This window comes from Mus caroli, chromosome X, assembly GCF_900094665.2.
Source record: "Mus caroli chromosome X, CAROLI_EIJ_v1.1, whole genome shotgun sequence".
NCBI classification, from domain to species: domain Eukaryota; kingdom Metazoa; phylum Chordata; class Mammalia; order Rodentia; family Muridae; genus Mus; species Mus caroli.
In genome coordinates, this window is record NC_034589.1 from 90,277,857 (window position 1) to 90,291,507 (window position 13,651).

The 13,651-nt window shown below is 39.5% G+C and overlaps 2 pseudogenes; both read right to left on the bottom strand.

Annotated features, from left to right (window-relative positions):
* Positions 1-6,768: 6,768 nt before the first annotated feature.
* On the bottom strand, positions 6,769-8,198 carry LOC110286298 (annotated as a pseudogene).
* A 4,869-nt stretch (positions 8,199-13,067) lies between these two features.
* LOC110287495 lies at positions 13,068-13,317 on the bottom strand (annotated as a pseudogene).
* Positions 13,318-13,651: the final 334 nt, after the last annotated feature.

Here is a 13,651-nt window from a genome sequence, read left to right on the forward strand (position 1 = left end):
AGTTTTGGAGAAAGTACCATGAGGTGCTGAGAAGAAGGTATATCCTTTTGTTTTAGGATAAAATGTTCTGTAGATATCTGTTAAGTCCATTTGTTTCATAACTTCTGTTAGTTTCACTGTGTCCCTGTTTAGTTTCTGTTTCCACCATCTAAATCAAACTTTTTAATGTTATTAATTACACTAGTACTTAGAATGACTACAAGTATATTATTGAATGTATTAAAGCATAATCATCTTTAATAATAATTTTATAATAAAAATATTAATTTATGAACTGAGCCTCCTTCTACTACCAAAATAAAAACTTCAAACCATGAATATAGGAGCTTGGAAACTTTACTTTCCTCGTCCTTACATAGTATACCATTACAGAAAATCACAGTTACTTACATGAGTCAGTTTATCAAAATAACTAAAGCTTAACAAAGTTAACAAAGACAAGGAGATTACACATTCATGCTTTTTAAAAAATGGATATTTCTTTTATTAACATTTCAAATGTTTTCCCATTTCCAGGTCTCCCCTGTGGAAACCTCCTATCCCATCTGCCTGCCTCTATGAGGGTGCTCACCCACCCACCCTCTTCCAGCTTCCAGCCCTGGCATTTCCCTACATTGGGGCATGGGACATCCTAAGGCCCAAGGGCCTCTCCTCCCAATGATGTCCAACAAGGCCATCCCCTGCCACATATGAGGCCAGCACCATGGGTCCCTCCATGTATATTCTTTGGTTGGTAGTCCAGTCCCCGGGAGCTCTGGGTGTGGGGGCTGGGGGTGGTGGTAGTGGCGGTGGTCTGGCCTTTTGACACTGTTGCTCCCTCCATGGGGCTGCAACCCCCCTCAGCTCCTTCAGTCACTTCTCCAACTCCTCCATCGCTCAGTCCAGTGATTGGCTGCAAGCATCTGCCGCTGTATTTGTCAGGCTCTGCCAGAGCCTCTCTGGAGACAGCCATATCTGGCTTCCATCAGCAAGCACTTCCCAGCTTCCACAATAGTGTCCGGATTTGGTGACTGTATATGGAATGGATCCCCAGGTGGGGCAGTCTCTGTATGGCCTTTCCTTCAGTCTCCCTCCACACTTTGTCTCCATATTTCCTCCTGTGAATATTTTGTTCTCCCTTCTAAGAAGCATGGAAGCATCTACATTTTGGTCTTCCTTCTTCTTAAGCTTCATATGGTCTGTGAATTGTATCTTGGGTATTTCAAACTTTTGGGCTAATATTCACTTATCAGTGAGTACATACCATAGACATTCATTCTTCAATCAGTCTGTTAGATTGAATAAATCTTGGGTAAGGCAAGACCCTCTCCAGACTAATTAGATGATTGTCTTGCTGCATCAAAAGATAGGAATACCCCCCCTCCGTCTCTGGTGTTTAGCATTTGGTGTTCATAACTATGGCCCTAATGTTTTAGCCTTTTATTTATTAAAATTACATGTTAATAAAATCATAATAAGATATCTTATACACATTTTAAATGACCCATAATCTTTAAATAAATTTAAAGCTTTTTCTTAAAATTATCCAGGATTTTTTTTTCATTTAAATATTCTGTGAAACTCCATTTGTCTCTCTAAAAGGGGTTTAACATCTTTCAACTGCATGATATTGCAATATAAACAAAAATAAAGTACCTTATTTAATTTAAAGAGTAAATATATAGTGTACAACCATAAATTGCACAAGTCAAAACCAAGCTCCAACATTGCAAACAATTCAATGTTCAGTATCTGCAACTCCTCTGGGACTTTAGCTCACCTCTCTGGCCCTAATCTTGGCAGCATACATAGTCTGTTGTCTCGTTCCCCCGTGGGCTTTATAACCACTATCACCTGGGTGACTTTTATGTTACAAAGTTTGGCTACCAGCAAGGTACATTCTTGTTTGCGAATTCTATGAAGGTGCTGTTTTAATACCGTAATAAAAAAGCATTGTTTTTAAATTCTGCTTTTATTTCTAAGATTTTATTTATTTATTTATTTATTTATTTATTTATTTATTTATTTATTTATACGAGTGCTGTACCTGCACATGCACCTGTATGCCAAAAGAAAGCATCAGAACTCATTGGAGATGGTTGTGACCCACCATGTAGGTGCTGGGAATTGAACTCACCACCTCTGGAAGAGTAACCAGTGCTTTTAACTGCTAAGCTATCTCTCTAACCCATAAATCCTAACTTTCATAAACCTTGTTTTGAGGACAGGGCAGGAATTGTCATACAAAACTCCATCTTAATCCAAAGTGTCTCTGAGACGTTTTCTCTTTTGTTGCCCTACACCTTACAGTTCTTTTTAGTTAAGATGGCAGTGAAGTCACATGGCATTGTTCTTTTCCAACCCTTGCTAGGATGGCTGACATCCACCTGGTTGCTATATCCCAAAATAGAATCATGCCACATGTTTCCTTTAAGATTACTTCTGCATAGATTTGTAGTCATCGACTCTGTGTTATAAGTTTTAACTCTTCGGTTACAGATAAACTTACAAATCTTTTTTAAAAGATTTATTTATTATATGTAAGTACACTGTAGCTGACACACCAGAAGAGGGCGTCAGATCTCATTAAGGGTGGTTGTGAGCCACCATGTGGTTGCTGAGATTTGAACTCAGGACCTTTGGAAGAGCAGTCAGTGCTCTTAATCGCTGAGCCATCTCTCTAGTCCAAACTTACAAATCTTGAGATACAGAAAGTTCACATAATAGTCTTATGCAATTAAATTAAACCAATAATCACCTTAGCTGTTCTGCTTTGCTCTTTTTTCCCCCCGATATTGCCCCTCACCTGAACATATTAGGGAGAGCTTTAACTCTATTCTAGAGCCAGCTTTTCAACAAAGTAGAACGGCAGAGAAAAACTTGATATTGTCCATACCCAAAAGATATTTGAGTCCCTCTAACATGAGATCCAGAGGCCAGAAAGCTCCAAGATAAATTCTGAGTTCAGGCAGCTCATGGCAAGAGAAAGAGTAAAATAATAAACAAGAAACAGAGAACACGATAAGCTCACTCTTTCAAAGAAGACTCATTCAAAGAAGACCAGAACATGATGGCTGGCCACCATACATTCATGTATTCAGTTGAGACTGACACAATTCTGTCTTGGCTCCTTGTTTGCAACAAAACTTACAGAAACATCAGAAAACACAGACCCATCCATACACACAAGATAGACAAAACTTTCCCTACCTCCTTCAGTGTTACAACTGGGGGAGGTGGGGGGAGGTTGCTTAGGTAGCTGAGATGCTGAATCCGGTGCCCAGCAGTCTACATCCTAGGAAAAAGGGAAGTCAATAGAATCTTTTGATGTGGCAGGAAGTTGTCCTGAAACTGAAACTCCAGCCCCACAGTGATGCTGCCAACAGCCCCTGCACCAAGACCTTGGGCTTCTGCACAGGGCACCTGCCCCTGCTACGCACAAAATGACTACATACTGCTACTGAATCCCATGACCCAAAAGTTCGGCTGTTTCAGAGTGATATTTGGAGCTGCACTCCAACTTCTCTGTCTTGTGTATCCAGTATCCCTGAGTCAGAAAGGCAGGTATAGGAACACAAGATAGGGAGCGAAAATGACAACAGAAAGCATAAGACAATGAAATCAAACAATAAGAGTCCTTCAGAGGTCCACCATTCTGAACAAGAGAAATTCTCTTAACAAATAGAAAGCTACAAGGTTGCAGATCTCTTTAGCTCCTTGAATACTTTCTCAAACTTCTCCATTGGGGGCCCTGTGATCCATCCTATAGCTGACTGTGAGCATCCACTTATGTGTTTGCTAGGCCCTGGCCTAATCTCACAAGAGACAGCTATATCAGAGTCCTTTCAGCAAACGCTTGCTAGTGTATGCAATGGTGTCATCGTTTGGAGGCTAATTATGGGATGGATCCCTGGGTATGGCAGTCTCTAGATGGTCCATCCTTTTGTCTCAGCTCCAAACTTTGTCTCTGTAACTCCTTACATGGGTGATTGTTCCCAATTCTAAGAAGGGGCAAAGTGTACACACTTTGGTCTTCGTTCTTCTTCAGTTTCATGTGTTTTGCAAATTGTATCTTATATCTCAGGTATACTAAGTTTCTGGGCTAATATCCCAACAACATTATGAACTAACCAGTACCCCAGAGCTCTTGACTCTAGCTGCATATGTATCAAAAGATGGCCTAGTCAACCATCACTGGAAAGAGAGGCCCATTGGACACGCAAACTTTATATGCCCCAGTACAGGGGAATGCCAGAGCCAAAAAGTGGGAATGGGTGGGTAGGGAAGTGGGGGGAGGGTATAGGGGACTTTTGGAATAGCATTGGAAATGTAATTGAGTTTAAAAAAAAATAGAAAGCTGCTTTTCCCCCCCAATAGCCTCCCTGCAAACCTGTAGACACAGGGAACCAAACTCTTGGATTGGCCCCCAGTGTCTTGGGATGACCTTATAACTCCTCAGCTTTGTTGTGCAGCCTAGGCATTGAAACCTGATGATGGATGCCAAGGTGCTGTGCCTCTCCGAGTTTCTTTTCTTCAGCTTCCAATGACACCAGGATGTCCTCAAGACCCTAAGGCAGGTAAGAAAAAGTTGGTGGCTCTGGCTGAACCCCCAATTTACCAGAAATAATGAGTGGGCCATAGGATGTCTCCTGTTGCCCTTGATGAAGGATTGGTGCACCTTGTCAGGCCTCCTATATTGCCAGATCAGAATCCCTCAGAGAACCAGAATACAGAAACCTCTGTGGAAAAAAAAAAGAGAGAGAGAAAAATGCTTGCTGTTTTCTTTCCAAACACAGCTGTTTACTCTGGGAGTTTGCAGGGCACATCCCGTGTGAATAAACTTGTTTAGGAGAGCAAAAACATGTGAGTCATTATTTCCTAAGAACCAGAGTCCTCAATATTCCTAGAAGTTATCTGTCTTTGGGCAAGTGGGATTTACAGGTCAATTGGTTTTTACAACATGGCCTGGAATGGCCTCTTAGTCATGGAGAACCAGGTCAGATTGAAAGGATCAACAAACTGGGGACTGGTACTGTCTAAGTTAGGGTTTCTATTGCTGTGGTGAAACACCATGACCAAAGCAAGTTGGAGCAGGGAGCTTTTATTTGGATTACATTTCCATAAAATAGCCTATTGAAGGTAGTGAATATAGGAACACAAATATGGCAGGAATCTGGGGCCAGGGGCTGATGCAGATGCAGATGGAATGCTGCTTACTGGCTTGCTTTTCTATAGTACTTAGCTATTATCTATGTATCCCCACCAGTGAAATGTCTTTTCATGTTATTTTTCCATTTTTTTTAACTTGGAGGTTTTTTTTTACACATGAAGTTCAAGAGTTATTTGTACATTCTAGATTTTAATCTTGTTGAATATATGATTTTCAAATGTTTTCTTCTACAGGTTATCGTTTCAACTCTCACAAAATCAACAAAATCAATTTCAGTAAGGTTTATTTTATCAGTGTTTCCTTTTCTTGTTTACGCTTTGGTAATCAAATTGAAAGTTGTTTGGCTAGCCTTATAGCCTGTATATTTTCTTCTTTAACATAAACGTTTTAGAATTTTTTACTTAGGTCCAATGTCCATTTTGAGACAAATTTGCATAAGGATACAGAGTACCTGAGTTCCTCGGGCATTGCTGTTTTTTCTTTCTTGAAAGCGTTTGCAGTTTCTTCCTATAATAGGAAAGCTAACAGTCCTCAGGGAATACCTCAGACTTCAGATATGGACAGCATATAATTCAGATACAGGACTTTGAGAACTTGATCTGGTTTTGGTCTGAAAGGACTAGCTCTCACAGCATCTAAAAGAGCCATCCAAGCTACAAAGTTAGAAAAGCAGTAAATAGTCCAAGCCAGCTGTAAGCCTTTGAACCACAACAAGAACCATCATGCTAAGAGATTCTGAATGGTACAGTAGTGTAGCACTTTACCTTACAGCTACCTAATTGAACTTAAGACCTGCTAAATAGTAGGGAATGCATGCTTGGCACTGTATACTTGTATTTACTGTATATTTGTAGTTGATAGGCCCCATGGAACCTATAGAACCTACTACTGCCTCTTCCCTAAAGAAGCATAGTTCTTAAACATTTTCTAAATTCTTGTCTTTATATCCATGGATAAGTGGCACTCTCATATTATCAAAGAAACTTCTTTTATGCAGTAGATTGGAATTATCACAGAGCTCCACAATTGGCCAAATGCAAAGAACGAGTGACTGTAGAGTCTTTGGTCCCAATGGATACATCAACAACAGAACCTCTAAACATAAGGCCCAGGGAATATTAGAGAAGATGGAGCTGAAAGATTGTAAGGATCAGAGGAGGAGGACATCAGCTATAAGATAGCATCTTCTGAAATAACAAAAGGGGTGGAGCACAAAGTGTAAAGAGAGGAACCGAGGAAGAGTGGATATAGAGAGAAGCTGTGGGAAGCAATAAGGGTGAATATGATCAAGAAACATCATGTTATGTTCTCAAAGAATTAATAAGGTATTACATTATTTAAAAAAGAAAACTACTGATGCAAACAAAAGGGGAGAGATCCCAATGATAGTCCCATGTTTGCCAATATTTAGAACTTATATTATCTGACTGTAAACCATTTTGATTTTTTAACTCACTCTTTCTTACATTACATGATATGTTATCTTCTCTTGAAATATTTGTTCCTTCTCTATTCTCTGTCTCTGTCTCTCTGTTTCTGTCTGTCTCTCTGTCTCGCTGTCTCTCTCTCATTTCTCAACAATATAATTAGCAAACTCTCAATGACTTTTTTCCTTAATTCTATTCTGCTCTACAGACATAGCTGTGCTTTGACACTTTCAGCTCCATTACATTTTCATAGAGTTTTAACAGGAGATGCACCGTCCCTTCCAGGAATCTGATGTGGTGCTCCACAAGTGAAAGAAGGGTCCAAGAAATTTTCTGAGTGAGTGAATGGGGTTGAAGAAGGCATCTCCCTAAATGTGCTCTGTGAGGCTCCCTCCTGCTTAACCATGGTAGCTGTCTGCTGGGAAAGCACTCTTCTTTTCTTATGACAGTCCTGTCAGTTGCCCCCAGCTTTGTCCATAGCCATGATATTGTTCTTTGTGTCCAAGAAAGGCAGCTCTTGCTAAATGCACCTTTCACTTACTTACTTTGAGGTATATTATTAATCCTTCAAAAATATTCTGTATGGTATTTAGTATAGCATCTTCTGTAAGAAGTGTTTGCTCCAAAGAGATTTGTGGGTTGTGCTATTACCCAGTGTGTGTTCAAACCATCACACACAAGCTGTCTGTAGTGCATCCAAGATAGGGGCCATCAGGTGAGTGATCAAGGTGCAACAAAGTTCAGAGTACATGGGGTTCTGCCTGTATGACATTGCACTCAAAACGGCTTCTCCATTTCCTTCAGGTTCACCAGGAGGCTCATGTCAATGTAAATTTTTTGTACTGATGCCGCTAAGATAACCAGCACAGATAGCACTTCAATGTTCACTTTCATGTATAGGTCTGTCCTGGGATGATGCAAGCACTCTTAAATCTTGGCTTTTCTGTCACCAACTTGTCCAGCTGCTCCACCTTCTGGTGATCTCCCTCAGATAACTACTAGAAGTGGGTCTGAGTGCCAGTGGTGCAGCTCATCACAGATACACTTCAAGTTGTGGCTATCCACACAGAGGTCTTGAATCCAAAGGCAGCACTGTTTCCTAATGGTGGTCAAATGAGCAGGATGAAAAATATGTGAAACCTAAAGTGGGCAGATCAGTGCATTCCTTAGCAAAGTATGCAAGCCTCAAGATCACACTTGCAAGCTTTGACAAAAGCTGGTCAAATTCATTTCTCAGATTAATCAGGTCGTATTGTCTCCAAAATAACAGGAGGTGGCACCAAGCTGAATAATGCCCACAGATTTCAGACAGCAGTGGCTGAATGTGTGCATATGAGCCATCACATAGTGTAACAGAAGCGTCTGTTCTTTAGCTGCCATCTACAAGTCAATACTGTTTGGGTTTGATGTCATCTCCTGGATTTATTTATCTTTGATAGGCAAACCTATCTATCCTATCTAAACCTATCTGCTATGCCTCCACCAGCCACAGCTACAGCTGCCACCATGTGTCTGGAACTTGTACCTGTCACTGAACAAGAAGCACATCTTGAGGCGAGGGTAGCAGAGCCAGTTGGAAAATGGTAGCTTTCAGGACTGTCAGGGTTGCTGGCTGCAGCCATTTTGAACATGTGACCCAGTCACAGCCTATGATTCTGGATTCTGTTGCTCTTTTTGTTAAGACAAGCTGGCCTCAAAAACCACAATCCTCATTCTTCACCCCCCAGCCCCAAATCTTGGATTACAGGACATAATATGACTTCTTATTACTCCTTTGCTTATTTATCTGAGTGTGAATAGATAGTCATGGCCATTCCAGAATAGATTCTATTCTACAGTCACAGTGGAAATCACTATATGGATTCATCAGGAAAACTAGAAATAGAAATACATTATAGTTCAACCATAATACTCCTGGGTATATAGTTGAAGGAATCTAAGTCAGGATACCACTGAGGTAATTGCTTATACATGTATATGAAATCAGTCTATATATGTACATCAATCCAGTAGATTGAAAAATTTGGTATATAGACTCAATGGAGTTTTATTCAGCCATAAATAAGAATGAGATTATGTCATCTGACAGAAAATTGATCAGCATGTTAAGTGAAATGGGCCAGAATCAGGAAAATAGTATCGTGTGTGTGTGTGTGTGTGTGTGTGTGTGTGTGTGTGTGCAATATTAAAGTAGAAGGAAAACTATGTGGGAGTATAAAGAAAGTTAAAGAGAGAAAGGAACAAGAGAAATAATGACTATGAACAATAAAGACAAACTAATTACAGGTTTTCTCTCACATATGAATCTATATATGAATGTATGTATGTTTATATATGACATGAAAGTAGAAAGAGGACTACTTAGGGGATAGAAAGGTCATAATGAAACCCATTATTTTATATACCAAATAAAGATATTAATAAAAAAATAAAATAGAAGAGAAGACCTATCTGCTTGTGTCGAAGACTACCTAGCAGCCATATTTTCAGTGGCAACAAACAAGAAATCCAACTATATGGAGTCTTCTCATTTTTCTGTTGCTAAAATAAGACATAGAATAAGTCATAGCCAGGTGAGATGTAGTAGCATTACTCACATGTTTACAGTATGGTTGTTTCATCTCTAAATATAAAAGCCACAGTTATGGCAGAAAACTAAAGCATTCTCAGAAATGCCTATCAATTTTATTTTTTACATTTAATGACAAGAATTGGTCATATGACCATCCTGAGTTTCAAAGGGAGCAAAGACACTCAGCCAGATGTATCGCTGCTTTAAATAAAATCAAATACCTGCTAGTAAGGAAAAATAAGAAGATAGATTCCATGTTAGAAGCTAAAAGTGTCTTCAATTTGTCATCTCAGACTACCACATGTAACTTAGTATTTGTACACTTGAATACAAGGCATTGAAAGCCTATCTCTTTGAGGATGTGCCAGGTATAGCTTGAAGAAGTATTAAAGGATCTAGGTTACTAGGTAGACTAACCTGCTTGCTAGTATTCACTTCTTTGTGTAATCACATCCAATTCAATCTGGACTAGACTTAATGACTTGCTTCTACAAGTGTGGTGAAAGTAATAGGAAATCATAACCAAGATTAGGTTACCAAAGATCACAACTTTCTTTTGCAACTAGACTCTCTCTGATCACTTTCTAGTTCTCAGGCTTAGATGAAATTTATTTCAATTTGGGTTTGTTTGGCAAAGGACAGAGAACAGAGGACATCCTTTGCTGAACAACATGCAGAAATCTAAGGCAGCCTAGCCAAACAGTCTGTGAGTGCCTGAATCATGCTAACAACAATATGGACTTGGAAGCAGAATTTTTGCAAAAATTGACCCTCAAAATGTTTATAGCCCAACCAATACAAAAAGACAAGCAAGTGCCTCTGCTTGAGAGAGTTACAGTAACAGAAGACCTAAGCTGTATCAAGATTTCTGACCTAGATAAATTGTGAGATAGCAAATGTGAGCTGTTTGCAGTTGTTAGACTTCAAGGATAATTTGTTGCACACTAGAAATAACATTCCTGAAGTAAATGATGGACATGCTCAAAAAAATCATGTAAACTTTCTGCAATTTGAACTGACAGGCGGTAATTTAGGTATTTTTGCATCTATGCTCCGTTCCTCCAACTCTAGAGAAAGAGTTTTCTAGTATTCAGGTTAAAGCAGCTAAAACTAAAACTCAATCCCTCTCAGGTGAATGATCTCCCCATCTCTGGAGTCATTAAAGCAGAAACAATGTAAACATCTGTTAGATAGTTTTTGTGGTAAAGCTTCAGACATCAAATGAGGAGATTAACTAGATCAGTGCTCTTTACTCATATGAAATAACATTTGTATAATAGAATGGAAGTAAATAACAATGTTATTACACAGCAAAATGACTAGTTTTTATGGTTTTACCCAGCCACTCTTAGGTCACTGAGTAAAATTCATCTTTGGCACAACAGTGAGCCTTGTTCTGCTATTTAGAAGGCGCAACATGAAGTGGATTAAGATTTTTTCATACTTAGGTTTCAGAAAGCAATGGTTTTGGCAATATTCTTGACAGAGCAGAAATGTCAGCATAATCTAAGATTGGTAAAATACGAACACTCAACTCCATTCTATACATATTGCATTAGAAACTCTGAAAGAATGTGGAAATCTTTGTCCCACCAAATAAAATTGAGCCTAAACATTCACATTTGTATTTTATGGTTAGAATGTAGGGAAAATAATTCTGTCTCTCTATAGTTTGGCTCCATAATATATAAAAGTAACTGCTAAAAGCACTCCAGGGTGTAATGAGATACTGACAGTCTTTGTGGCATATAACACATAGTAGGCAATCAATTACTGTCAGTTCTATTCTTATCAATAAAAGTGAACTGAACTTATAATAAAGAAATCACAGCTTTCAAGTTGGATAAAATTATAGAGTAAATACTATAACTTCACTTCATAAAGATTCTCAATGTAAACTGTTTATGAACTTAGTCTGTTTTTATACTTGATAAAATAATAAATAAATGATGACTTAAACAGATTCTAATTGTGAATAATGATTGTATATTGCCAACTCGTGATTATGTGCTTGGATATCTACTTTGTGGATAATTGTCAGCAAATTAAATCCTCCATATAGTTTCTCTCTGTAACGTGTGTCTGTTCTGCCTTCCCTGCTATCAATTAATACTTTAGTGGGAATGAAAATTCATTTTCATATTGTCCAAAAAGAAAGAATGCCAAGAATTCATACATTCTAGAAAACACAAGAAACAAGACTCAGATAATCTAGAGGTTTATCTGTTGGAGACCATATTGTGAGAAAGTAAGCCATTCTCAGTTTCCCACCCTAATAAGTCAAATGGCCTTCTGTTAGGAGCTGGTCACCTCCTCCCCCCTCTCCCTTCCTGACACCTAAGACCCTAAACATTTGAATTATAGTCCCCTCTTCCTTATCTCTTCCTGACTCCCAAGACTTCTAAGGACCTGAGTTATATGCTGAGCCCATCTTGACACCCCTGGCTATTAAGGAGGAATCTACATTACTGAGATAAGACTCAGGGAGCCTCTTCCCTGCAGTCAGAATTCAGTCTCCATGTCCCCAGATGTCTACTTCTTTGTTCTTTGTTAATTCCCCCTCAGCCCCTCCCTATTTCCCCTCACTGTGTGCTTATAACCTGGCTTTTCAGCCTAATAAACTCAGACCTTGACAGGAATCCTACTTGGTCTCTCTCTCTTTTTTCCCACCCGTTTCTCTTGCAGGTTTGCAGTTCCCCTCGTACCCATGAATAACTGCTGGTCAGGACATTTATCCCTTTTCATTAAGACAGGGCTTAGAAAAATGTACCCGTGTTTAAAGGCATTATTTAAGAAAAAGGTGAATCATATGCACCCTTACAAAGAAGCACGATTTACAAAGGGATTTAATATATGTATACTGAAGATTACAAAACAGGTCAGGTCAGTTGGACTCATTTTAACAAGTTCTATATACTATATACTAAATTCAAGACATTTGAAAATGTTGGAATGCAATAATCAATAAAGTGCTGGTTTAATATACAGTTTGTTTTCACTTGGTAAGAATGAGCAAACCATAATAAAGGCATTTGCAGAACTAGAGACATCATTTAGCTAAAACAGGAGTACCATCTGTGGTCATGGAAGCTGGAGGAAGAACCTATCTACTATACACATTGCAAATACAAACTGTGGCCAGTAGAGGCCCCTGGTACACAAAGGAAAACAACTACAGTGAAAACAATTGACAGGAGATACTTGTCTAAAGTAGACTGCAATGCAAGAGTCCATAAATTCAGTTGATCCCACCCTCACAAACAGAATGGGTCATCTTCATTATTTTTATAACTTTTAAGTGTATGAGTGTTTTGCCTGCGTGCATGTTTGTTCACCACGGGATACTAGAGTAACAATGGCTGTAAGGTGCCATATGGGGTCCTTTGGAAAGCACAGCCTGTGCTCTTAACTCTCAGAACATCTCTCCAGGCCCCATCTTCAATTCTGAAGAAATTGTTCCAATACATTATCTGTTTAAAGTTCTTGTAATTCCCCACTCCTTTACATGTTTAGCATGATTTTTATTTCATTGTATTCTTTTTCTCTTTTGACAGTCACTGACTTTAATAATCTAAAAGTCTTTATAAGGACAGCGATTGCCCCACCCCCAAAATGGAGCCAAAAGGTATCCAACAGATCTTGAAATGAGGCAGAAAGGGGCCATGAATCCATTCATGAAAGCTGATGACTTTTGCCATGTAGCTGCTGGGGGCTACGGAAGGTCAGGGCAGGCAAGGACAAAGATTCCAAAAAAAAAGTTGAAATGCTGAGAGGAGAAAACTCCCAAAACGCCCTGGAATACATAGGATGTGAGTGTGAACTGTTTGTTTCATGGAGTACAGGCAGGAGCCCCATCGGCTGTGGACTCTGGAGACTCCATTCTGTGTCTAGAGGGCTGAAAAGGGCTCCTCGGAGAACATTACAAGAAGGCATCACACCATTCTTAAAGGCATCTAAAGCAGTCCAGGGACTGCTTGGCACTGGCACCACTTGGGTCTTTTAGCCAGTCTCAGTTGAGGTCTTTCATCTTTCTTTAACACCAGAAACTGACCAAGGACCACATAATGGTTGTTGAAGTTCTTTCATCCAGCAATCCTAGCAAGGCTCCCTACTGACTTTCTTCCCATCAGCTCTGTCTTGAAGTCTTAGTGTTTTGGGGAGGTTGTCATCTTGATAAGGCTTAACCAGCAGTTGTGGCTCTGGTTGTACTCCCAGAGCTACTTGGCTTCTCCTACCCATACCTCAAGCTACTAGAACATTCTTTGACTTCTTAATTTGTTTTCTGAAACAGATGCAGAGCAGCCCAGCCAAACATTGGACAGACCTTGGAGTCTCCTATGGATGGAGGGAGGATTGGGGACCCTAAAGGGGATAAGAACTCCACAGGGTGACCAACAGTGTCAACTAATCTGAACCCTTGGAAGCTCTTAGAGACTGAGCCACCAACCAAAGAGAATACATGGGCTCAGTCTCTGAGAGCTTCCAAGGGTCCAGGTTAGTTGC